This window comes from Rattus norvegicus, chromosome 11, assembly GCF_021556685.1.
Source record: "Rattus norvegicus strain SHRSP/BbbUtx chromosome 11, alternate assembly SHRSP_T2T, whole genome shotgun sequence".
NCBI classification, from domain to species: domain Eukaryota; kingdom Metazoa; phylum Chordata; class Mammalia; order Rodentia; family Muridae; genus Rattus; species Rattus norvegicus.
The window spans coordinates 22,143,789-22,156,475 of NC_141544.1; the positions used below are offsets into that span (position 1 = coordinate 22,143,789).

At 36.8% G+C, this 12,687-nt stretch overlaps 1 pseudogene; it reads left to right on the forward strand.

The window, feature by feature from the left end:
• Window positions 1-9,707: 9,707 nt before the first annotated feature.
• On the forward strand, window positions 9,708-10,594 carry Set-ps11 (Set nuclear proto-oncogene, pseudogene 11; annotated as a pseudogene).
• Window positions 10,595-12,687: the final 2,093 nt, after the last annotated feature.

A 12,687-nucleotide genomic window follows, 5' to 3' on the forward strand; every position in this document is an offset into this window, starting at 1 on the left:
GCTATAGACACAGAATCGTGGAAATGCTTCCAGAGTGTCTAACAAGTATCTAACCTTTAATAATGCGTGTGGGCATTTCTACAGCTTGGAAAAGTGAATTGAATATCTTACAATTCACATCCTGGTTCACGGTGAAAGGGCCAAGCCCTGTCCAAACCATTCTAATTTGCAATGAGGCAAAACTGGATGATTCACAGGAAACAAGGAGGACAAAGGAGGTAGTTATGTGACGTTGGGAAATGGCACGCCATTGCAGTAGCTCTTGAAGAAGTACAAGACTTTAATAAAAGCCACATGGTGAAGAACATAAAATGTGGAAGCATTGAGAGGCGATAAGGTAGAGAGCCTCCTGGGAACACAGATGAATCTAAAATTTCACAGCTCACATTCCTTTTGTGATTTGCGCCATTGTTGTTCCTCCCTTCTTCACTTCCCAATTCATAAAATGGAGATATTAGCCTCCATTTCATGCCGTCTATCTGAAAACAAATATACAGATTCTTTATTAGAGCAATTTATAGTTAGAAGCTATTAATAGTCATTGATTTTCTATAGCTAGACAGTTGTCCTCACTGTTAAAAATCTTCATACTTTTATAAATGTCTTGTAATGGATGCTGTGTTACAAATGATACTTATTTTCATATTATATTCTGTTCTGAATGTATAGTGTAAATTATGGTACCACTAAGGAAATTTTGGTAGTTTATTAAAGCCTCAGTAGTATCCAAAGCCTGAAAGTGAAATATGGGCACCAAATAGCACAAATGAGACAAGTACATCCTTGTTAACAAGGAAAACTGGTACCACAGCTCTTACAAGGATTTGTTTAAAGCTTAATATGTATACCTGCATATGTGATCCTATGTCTGTGCATCACATATGTGTTTTGTGCCTACAGAAGTCAGAAGGTGTCAGATCCCTTGGAATTATATTTACATACAGTTGTAAGCAATTAAATGACTGCTGGAAGTTGAACTTAGGTCCCCTGAAAGAGAAACCAGTGTTCTTTTTTTTTTAAACAGTAATTTTTTTTCATTTTTTCCTCCGTCTTTATTAAATTGGATATTTCTTATTTACATTTCAATTGTTATTCCCTTTTCCGGTTTCCGGACCAACATCCCCCTTCCCCTGCCACTCCCCTTCTATGTGGGCTTCCCCTCCCCATCCTACCCCCATTACTGCCCTCCCCCAACAATCACGTTCACTGGGGGTTCAGTCTTGGCAGGACCAAGGGCTTCCCCTTCCACTGGTGCTCTTACTAGGCTATTCATTGCTACCTATGCAACTGGAGCCCAGGGTCAGTCCATGTATAGTCTTTGGGTAGTGGCTTAGCCCCTGGAAGCTCTGGTTGGTTGGCATTGTTGTTCATGCATATGGGGTCTCAAGCCCCTTTAAGCTCTTTCAGTCCTTTCTCTGTTTCCTTCAACGGGGGTCCCACTCTCAGTTCAGTGGTTTGCTGCTGGCATTCGCCTATGTATTTGCTGTACTCTGGGTGTGTCTCTCAGAAGAGACCTACATCCAGTCCCTGTCAGCCTGTGTTTCTTTGCTTCATCCATCTTATCTAGTTTGGTGAAACCAGTGATCTTAATCATTGAGCCACCTCTCGGGTCCCTAGTACCATAACACTTTTAGGCCATAATGTATTTCATAATTCCAAACTTTAGGAAAAAAACAAATATTCAAAGAAATACACACACACAATATACATATATTATGTGTAATATAATATATGATATCATATGATATTTTATATATAACATATAACATAACACATGATGTGTGGTATATGGTATATATCATATGATAAGATAGATAGATAGATAGAGAGATAGATAGATAGATAGATAGATAGATAGATAGATAGATAGGTATAGATATAGATATATGAAATACAGGTATTTGAATGCTTTTGGTCCATACTCTTCTTTGAGCCATGATAAAAAAAAAATCAAGGGGTTACAAATAGAACTTATTATTTAGTAAAAGATAACCCTTTAAATTGAAATTGTGTGTGTGTGTGTGTGTGTGTGTGTGTGTGTGTGTGTGTGTGTGTGTGTGGTTTACTTCAGTTTGGTATTGTATTTGGTTTTCATTTCCAGTTGTTACTTCTACAGAAATGTGTAAATACGTACATCAGGTTAAATTTTATTCTCCCAAAGTTAATACTTTCTAATTTTTCTGCTCCAATTTTGTAAATATATTTTATGTCTTGTTTGGTTCTTAATGTTGCTGATGAGTCAATATGATTGCCAATATCTAAATATCATTTTATTTTTCCATTCTCGTGTGTGTGTGTGTGTGTGTGTGTGTGTAAAAGTGTAATCTAGGTCACATTTTCACTGGACCTCCTGCATAACCACTGTGTCTCTCAGATATAAATCTTAGCTCCTAAACATAAACTTTTAGGAAAAATATTCTTTTTTAAAAATAGAGTTCTATTTTAATCCTTATAGAAGAAAGTCTCATAACTCAATATCTTCTCTGTGAAATGAAGATGGTTATTTGATTAGTCATGTGATTTTATTTGGTAACACTGTAGAATCTTCTTCCAAGGGCCAGTTGTTGTAATATTTTCCAAAGAAGTTCTTATAATAGTAGACATAGATATGGACATTTACCAATAATTGTCTTTTTAGTTCCCAATATTTTTCTTTTTTATTATATTTCTCTGTGTTCTAAATCTTTACATGTGACTGTCAACAAAATAATCATGACGGTTCAATTTTTACTCCCAACACTAATACTATTTGACCAGTTACTTCAAAAAATAAATTCAAATTTAAGTGGACAAATTCATCTCATAAGATGATGTCATTCCAACTGTCATTTCTTTAGAAAGCTTACTCATGGCTAGACAGAACACAGGCTGCAAAGTAAGATATTTCTATTTCCAATGTTTAATTTGTTGTGACCTTTTATGTGTAGCTGTGAAATTATCAGCTGGGTGTATTGCAATGGGCTGTAGTGACACAAGACTGTAACGATTTGTACAAATGCTCAGACGTTTAAACGTGAAGGGTTGACAACGAGGGACCAGTGAACATGACCACCTGCGTAGAGAAACTATGACACAAGAGGAATGGTGTTATCCTTCGTTCTGTGTTAGGCGAGACTGCACAATACAAGAACTTAGATCTCTCTGCTCCTAGCCGTCAGAGTACTGCTGTATTTTTCCTGCAGCATATGTACAACGTCATACCATCAGCTCTTATCCTCTCAGGAACAATAGCCACCGAGTTCCCATATTGTGCTTTCTGTTTTCACTGAGCTATTTTTCTTTGTATATTGAAATTTTCAAAATCTCATTTCTTTTGATGATTTATACTGAAAAAAGAAAGAAAATGTAAAGATTGCAATAGTAAATATCAGATTAACTTGCTTTTTTGACACAAGGCTCTTGCAGTGTAGGCTACATTGTCGCCACATATACTTGTGCTGACCCTAAGCTCACAGTGACTCCCCTACTTTACACTTTCAAGTGCTGGGATTAGAAGTGTGAATTACTATACCCAGCAAAATAGCCTGTTGTTTATTTGTTTGTTTGTTTAACCAAAAAGTGGCTGAGAGTGTTTCCATAATTTTTTATAGGGCCACTTAAAATCAGTCATTAAGTCTCCAATATCACAAATAGACTTATGCAACTGAAGGTATCATGAATAACATCAACAATATGATTATGTTTTACCAGGAATGTTGGAGTATTTCAATAATGTTTTCAACTAAGAAAATAGGAAACCTTAATTTAAGAAAATTTGTTTTTTAAAAAAACAATACCAGCATCTTTATGAAAACCGTAAGCAGAAGTACTCTATTGTAGATTAATTTTAAAACAAAAGGATAAATTTACTTAAGAAACAGCATCAAAATTTCTGAAGCCCACCAAAAAGCAATGTGTGACCTCCCCCTACTGGCTTAGCAGAATAATAATAATAATAAATTTTTTAAAAATCCAGAGAGAAGTTTTTAAACTTCAAAACTGTACTGAAATTCTATTCATTTAGAGAATCAAGGAGGCATCTCTCTCCAAAGTTATAAAATATCTACCAATTTCAGTGATATCAATGCAGCAAATCCAAAATCTTATTGACATTTACATACAATTAGATCCCATATTCATACTTAACTAGATCCCAGACCACACTAACCTCAGGGCGTATATAGCACTCCTGCAGGTATATGTTACACATGCACATAAAGAAACGTGTAAGTCCTTGCCCACTTTCTACTAATACATTGTGACTGATTTCATCTCCCTAGGGTTCTGTTGTCCTTTCTCTCTAGTATATGGCAACATGTACAAGCTTTTACTTTTTTCTGCCTACTGTATGCCAGCCCTTGTATCTAAGCTTGTACCTAGAACCTCATGCTCAAGGGAGTCTTTGCTGCTGATCAATTAGTTGAGCACTAAATTATATATTTTAGATCACTTAATTATTGTTGCATCTTATTAAAATTAAAAATAACTCAATCTGATGAACGAGAAATAATGGATGCATATTTTATATAACTTTGAATAAAATTTACATGTTAATCAACTAATTGGTAAATGCCAAGAAATAACTTTTCTGTGGAGTCCTCTGCCTCTCCTTTGGATGCTTTACAACGTTGACCCAGATTACAAGAGTTTTTACACATAAGAATTGACGATGTTGAATTCAAGTTATTTTGTAGCCTAATTCTTCCAGAAATTTCTACAGATGAATTGATCCTGTCTTGAAAGGGAGTTGTTCCTGTGTAACTAGCTAGTGTATACATTTGATGACTGGATCAGAGTCTAAAATCAAGAAATAAAATTTGCTAAGGAATTATCAAGTCTGTATATTGATAGTAAAATAGCCCAAATACCTTTCATTCTGTAACTTCTATTCTATTAAATGGATAGATAATGACCTTATTAACCAGTTCATAACCGATCTGTCCCTGTTTTTGAAGGCGCTTTACAATAACCCAACTATATAATAAAACTACACCAGACAGTTGCTGCTTCAGGTTTAATTGTGTCTCCTAAAAGGTATTTTGAAGCAAGGCATGTTGATGCATGACTATAATCCCAGCACTTGAGAATCTTAAGCAGAAAAATTGCTAGTTTTTGGCAAATAGTAGGACATTGGGGCCAGGATGAGCTACACAGCAAGACCCTGTCTTATCACGTCTATCAAACTGGCTTCTTATATGTGGATGACAATAGCTATGAGTGATAAGACAGGGTCTTGTTTTAGATGATAGATAGATAGATAGATAGATAGATAGATAGATAGATAGATAGATAGATGGATTGATGGATAGATAGATACATACATACATACATACATACATACCTAGATAGATACATAGACAGATAGAGATATATTCTCTATCAAAGAGGAAAAAGAATACATATATAAGACACAGACACAAATATGACATATGTAAGATAGTGAGAGTGAAATAATAACTCCTGGCCATAAAAAGATTCTTTACTAATGTTATCAGGTAAAATAAGTCCATAAGCTGGGCTATTATCTAGTATAACTGGAATCTTCTAAGAGAAGAAAGACACTGTTGGAATTGAGTCCATGAATGACGCTGCATGAGGGATGTCTGACAGCTTGTGAGGAAACTCCACATAAACAAGAAAAGTGTCTTGCAATCTCTGATCCTCCATAACATGGGTGTTCATAGAATGTGTTTACCATGCTCCATCCAGGTATAGAGGATAGGAGTGATTTGACTGTTGTTATTCATATGCCTATATAGAAAAAGGTGTTTTGCCACCCAGCTTGTCCTTGTGATTGTGTACAGCTTGAACTCATGAAAGCTTTACTTATGTTATCTTCCTTAATCCTTAGGGTACACATTTTCTCATGCTCTGAATAAAGTCAGCAATTGCATGAGACTTTAGCCTGCCACATTTTGGGGCTCCACTGTCCCAAGTTCAGGACACCAACTAGGGTGGTAAACAAGACACAAGGGCAGAAAAGCACAGCAGAAGGTGGGAACAGCCTGGAGTGACTGATAAATGTACCAGCAAAAACTGCTGGCAGTCACCAAGATGTCTGAGGGGTCCTCTGAGCCTCCACTAGGAACCAACCCAGTCAAAACTTTGCTTTCCTGTGTAGCTTTGGCCATGTGATAAAAATATATGTCTGCTATTTTAGTCATACACTTTGTGGCATTTTATTGCACTACCAGGAAATAAATTAATTAACATAATATGCATCACAGACCTACTAGGGCCAAGCACTCAGTGGGTCTTCAAACCCAAAGAAAATATAATGATTTTTACATTTCCTTTTCAGTCTCCTTACCTGAAATGTAAGTGAACCAAACCAAGCAATACAGTTACTTTCAATGGATTTTATAGTTGTGAAGCAGACAGAGCCTTGTCTACTTTTGAATGGCTGTGCAGCAGCCCAGATAATTTTTATGTCAGTTAAGATCTTTAAAACAGATGCATAGTAAACTTAAAAATTGAAAAATTGGACAGGAGTGAAGGTATATTAAAATAATAAAAATCGGGGTTGGGGATTTAGCTCAGTGGTAGAGCACTTGCCTAGCAAGCACAAGGCCCTGGGTTCGGTCCCCAGCTCTGAAAAAAAGAAAAAAGAAAAAGAAAAAAAATAATAATAATAAAAATCATTCTAATTTTAAACAACAACTAGTAAGAGATTCAACAGCTCAAGAAGAACATAGGAAATTCATTAACTTTCTAGAACACTAAATCAGCTGATTCACTATAAAGAGCATGTGTTATTTGTAGCAAAATTCAAGTAAGAAGGGAGTAAAAATCAAATGTACTTTACATGATCTGAAATACCCAGACAGACTCCCAATGACTAGATGTGATCTTGCCTATAGATTATCCCAGAATGGCATATTCATCAAGTGGCCGAGCTTCTTCAAGGGATTTTCTGAAAATTAGTGGAACTCTAATTCCACACTTACTTAATCCAATATTCTGTAACCACTTTTGGTTATTCCCAAGGTCTTTTCAAAACTGCTTTTAAATTATTTCTAGCTTGGCAGTTTCACAAGCATCCAAGGCACTTGGTCTATATTATAAACAAATTTTCTCAAACAGACTTGTATAATTAGCAAGGGGATTTTGCGTTTTTGTTGTTGTTGTTGTTTTGCTTTGTTTTGTTTTGTTGTGTTGTGTTGTGTTTTTGCAGTAGTTATGCAAAGTGGAAGAGAGCCGAAAGCATCTGAAGTCAGTGAAGCTGATAAAGGAGATCAGATGAAAAACCACATGAATCTTACAGGTTATTACTATGGTAACCTAATTTTTTTTATTGATTAGCAGAGTAACTAGTATTATAAATCTTCAATTATCTGCTGAAAATGAAGATTAACCAGATTAAAATCAAACTATAATGCTCTTTTTAAGAACAAATTTAAAAGAGAAAATTAGTGACCAACGTTCTTCAGAAGATAGGCATAAGTACTTAGAAAGAAAAAAGGTTTAATTGCTTTCTTTGGAGGCCTGATTTAGAATTCATATTGAAGTTTCACAGCCACCCATTGCTGACACTTAAATTCATAAACTAAGATTCTATCTCTTTGTATCATCTAAATGCATTAAACCTGCTCATGTTATTTGCCCATTTACCAATTTTGTAAACTCTGTTCTTTGACAGTTTTATACAACTCTATATAATGTATTTTTATCACAACCCCACCCCCAATTTATTTCTACCAACCTAATCATAACTTTCTCCCTCTTTCCATTGCCAGATTCAAGACCTTTAGTTTGATTCTGTGAACAATTTTGTTTAATCTGGATTGATGTGACCACTGGATTGGAAATACCCATTGTATTCCAGTGGAATTTTACCAGAATTTTTGGGAAGAATGGCCAGCATCACCATATAATATCTAGAATATCTAGTCTTGGGTTCTGGAGTTCTTACTCTCATTAATAAAATAATTTTAGAACATAGTCAAATAAAAGCTCAAGGTCTATTTTTAGAGTTTAAAAGAAAACTCCTAGGGCAGGAAAGCTATAGATTTCAGTGCTGCCTGAAAACAAAACAAAACAAAACAAAAATGAATAAGTAGAAAAGAGGAAACCAAGAAATGTGCCGTCGTCTCCTCCCCTAAGAGATACTCCAATTGAGAAGGTCAATCTTGGACATCAGTTATATGGCAGGCAGGGGAACTGTAGGGAAGAGTGAAGAAGTCCAAAGGCAAACAAACCAAAAAAACCCTGTTTTTCCTTTAATTCTAGAATTAAATTCTAGAATAAAATTCTAGAACTTTCATTTTAAATAAAAAGAAGAGAAAGAAGGAAAAGTAATGTCTTTCTGAGTCCTGACTCAGAAGTCTAGGCAAACTCAACCTCATGGTGGCTTACAGGGACTACAGTAGCATCAGGAATCATGCAAAGGAAACATATAGTATCTAATTAAAGAAATAAGTCTTTTTACTATGTCTTCAGTATAGCTTAAGATAGATCCACCTTCTGGAAGGGATAGTCTCTTGGCTAGGTGATTAACCTTCTCAACTGAATTACCTCTTAGGGAAGGAGATGATGTCAAATTACTACCTACAAGTAATTTTTACTTTAGCAACATCACCAATGGTCATATGACTAAAGATAATGACTCCATGTTTCTCTACAACAGGTCACCATTGATCACTAGGGGCCCCTACCTGCTCTTCTATCCATACTTGACTTCTTCTGGGCCTGTCCAATCCAGGCGTCTATAGAAGCTGCGACTTTATGATTACACTGACTGCGTTTTGTCCAGAAGAGCCCTCCTTTCAGCCTTCCTTCCCTTTCTTTCTTCCTCTATCCCTTCCTTCCTTCCTTCCTCTCTTCCTTCCTTCCTTCCTTCCTTCCTTCCTTCCTTCCTGCTCTTACATTCCTTTACTCTCTCTTCTATAATGTTCTCTGAGACTTAGTAGGAATGTTTAAATATCTTTTTTAATGTTGTCAGTCAAGGGTCTCTTATGCACTTCCATTAACTGGAAAGTAAGGCTTCTTTATTTAAGGCTGAAAGTAGCTTATTTATTCCTACCTGCCATATTTGTCCATTTCAAAGTGATTTCAATGAATTGATGAGAGAAGTCCATCAATTCGCAGCAACCTGTAACCTACTGATTGCTACTGTTTCAGCATCAGAGACAGATTCACATTCTACAATGTCAACATAAAACCATGTACCTTGAGGCTTGGGATGTAACTTAATGGGTAGAGTGCTTGCCTAGATAAAAGCTCTCACTTAACACCACAAAAAGTTCATGTGCTAGGATGGGTCTGCAATTCCAGCACTCTGAAGGTAGAGGGAAGTTCAAGGCCATGCCCTCAAACACAGTGATTTGAGTCCCACCTCGACTACATAAGACCATTTCTCAAAAAGAAAAAAGTACAAAACTAAAAACCAAGCACGATTAAAGTCTTATTTAGAAAAGTCCAGTGACAGGTAAACTATTTCATCCTGAGTACATGAGAAATATTGAAACAGACAAGTTTGAGGCTGATGTGTAAATTTTTAATATTTTTTCTTGGATACTATACAACAGCATGCAGATGTGTAAGTATGCATGTGAAATATATCCTGTATCCTTGTATCCTAGTTAATGATAAAATTTCTGTTATAAAATATGGCCAAAGCAACTTGGGGATGAAAGGGATTAGACTTGGGAATGAAAGGCTTAAACTTACACATGACTGTTCATCATCAAAGAAAGTAATGACAAGAAATCAAACAGGGGAGTTCCTGCGAGTTTCCTCCTGCTGTGAACATCAGGGCTCTGGCCTCCATCTCCTGGCCACCTCCCTTGCACCATGGTCCAGAAGCAGCAATCTGCGGTCCTGCCTCAGCCCAAGAAACCCAGACCCATTGCTGTCCCAAAGCTGGAGGACAAGTCAGCCTCTCCCGACCTGCCAAAGGGAGAAAAAGAACAGCAAGAAGCAATTGAACATATTGATGAAGTACAAAATGAAATAAACAGACTTAATGAACAAGCCAGTGAGGAAATTTTGAAAGTAGAACAAAAATATAACAAACTCCACCAACCATTTTTTTTTCAGAAGAGATCAGAATTGATCGCCAAAATCCCAAATTTTGGGGTAACAACATTTGTCAACCATCCACAAGTGTCTGCACTGCTTGGGGAGGAAGATGAGGAGGCCGTGCATTATTTGACCAGAGTTGAAGTAACCGAATTTGAAGACATTAAATCAGGTTACAGAATAGATTTTTATTTTGATGAAAATCCTTACTTTGAAAATAAAGTTCTCTCCAAAGAATTTCATCTGAATGAGAGCGGTGACCCATCTTCGAAGTCCACAGAAATCAAATGGAAAAAGTCAAATGCAGAATAAGGCCAGCAGGAAGAGGCAGCGTGAAGAGCCAGAGAGCTTCTTTACCTGGTTTACTGACCATTCTGACGCAGGTGTTGACGAGTTAGGAGAGGTCATAAAAGATGATATTTGGCCAAATCCCTTGCAGTACTATTTGGTTTCCGATATGGATAATGAAGTAGGAGAGGAAGAGGATGATGATGACTATGATGAAGAGGAAGGAGGGTTGGAAAATATTGATGAAGAAGGAGACGAGGACAAAGGTGAAGAAGATGACGATGAGGATGAAGGGGAAGAAAACTAGCACAGAAGACCGATGGATTCAACCTTCTTTTTCATTTTCTTTTTATTTTTCAAATTTCCCCAGTCCCTGGGAGCAAGTTGCAGTCCTTTCCTCCCTGTCCCTCTGGGCTCAGTCACCCTGTTTTTGAGGTCTCAACATCATGGTTCTCAACTAATTTGGGGAAAAATATCTTGAGCAAAATACAACAGGAAAAGAAAAAAAAAGAAATCAAACAGGTGGTCTGGGTTAGGGTTAGGGTTAGGGTTAGGGTTAGGGTTAGGGTTAGGGTTAGGGTTAGGGTTAGGGTTAGAAAGAAATCACAAGATGGTCTCACCCACAATAGGCTGGGCCTTCCACCATCAACCACTAATTAAGAACATTCCTTATGCCTGACCTTAGTGGAGATATTTTCAATTGATGTTGCCTCCTTTCAGGTGATTCTAGTTTCTGTCAGTTGACATAAAACTAAATACACAATATTTCCTGGCAAATGGTTTTCATCCAATATTCCATCTTCACTGACAGTTTCTCGTGCTATCTAACCATCCCTAAGTGTGTGTGCATGTGTGTGTTTGTCTGTGTGTGCATGCATTACATATCACATAAGCTTTATATAGGATATAATACATAAACCAATGAACTAGGCTTGTATTCAATTCTCTCCCGCAGATATATGATAATTTCAGTGGTAATGCATCAGGCATTACCTAGCATACCTTCCAATATACCAAAAATCCCTTATTGGTGTACAATTTTGTTATTTATATAGAAATATAAAATTAGGCAGTGTACTTTAAAGTAGATAACATTCTTCAGCAATGTTGACAGGATATACACAGGTAAACCGGGATCATACCATTCTCTGAACACAGGTCATTTTCTTCATCGCTGCATTAATTTGCTTTTAGATTGTATCTCTACCAGAGAGACTAACATCTAACTTAAAAAAGAAAAAAAGGAAACCATTAAGCCCAAAGTTCAGATCACTTCCTCTTCCATTAGTAGTTTATAGAACCGATGGCATTGTTTAAACATTCAAAGATGAGTTAAACCAGTGAAGCTAAGCCAGGCTGCCTTCCTCTAAATGAAGTAGAAAAGTAAGAAATATTAGTATTTTCTACATCACTACTGCATGTCTGGCAATAGATTGAATTATTTCCGATTGGACTCCTGGAGGCAATTTTTAAAGTATTCGATGAAGGGGCCATTTTTCTCCTTTTCCAATATGAGCTGCTAAACCTCCCAAAACATAATACGCTCAGACAATTCTCAGATACCGTCTCTTACTCATCTAATTGTTGTTGCCAGGTCGTTAAAACTGGGCTCATTTGTAGACTCAGCTCCCTCCTCATTATTCTTTCTGAAACACAGACCTCTTGGTATTATTTACTGTGCACTGAACACCGGGCATGGGCTCTGTGATTTACACAAAACTTCCCATAATTTGTCAGAACAGTAAATAACATTCTGATTCTGTTTTCATTTAAGCAGCTAAGGAAACTGGGGATCAGAGATATTGACCTGTTTGATTTAGGTGTTAGAAATACAAAGAACCAGTTAACATTTAGATCTAAGCCAGAAGCCAACACCATCCTTAGTCTTTCTTTTTATTGGTTACTTTATTTATTTACATTTCCAATGTTATCCTCCTTCCCAGTTTCCCCTCTTCGCTCCCCATTGCTTCTATAAGGGTTATCTCCCACCCACCCACCCACTCCTGCCTCACCACCTTAGTATTCTCCTACGCTGGGGCATCGAACCTCCACAGGACCAAGGGCCTTCCCTCCCACTGATGCCAGACAAGGCCATCCTCTGCTAATTATGCAGCTGGCCTGGGTCCCTCCACGTGGACTCTTTGGTTAAGACCTCTAGTCATGATGCTAAGAATTCCAAGGCTTCTGCATGTAGTCGATATTTTGATGAAATAGATATCATTGACTCCTCCCAAAGATTATGGTTCTGTTTTGCTTTTCTGGCATGTTTTCAGGTAACATAAATGCTGTTGTCTCTAAAACACGTCTTTAAAACTTTACAATATTATATTCCATCTACTGACCCACAGCATTGAGTATCAGTGGTTCTTACCTATTACTTGAATAACGAGGAAAGGATTT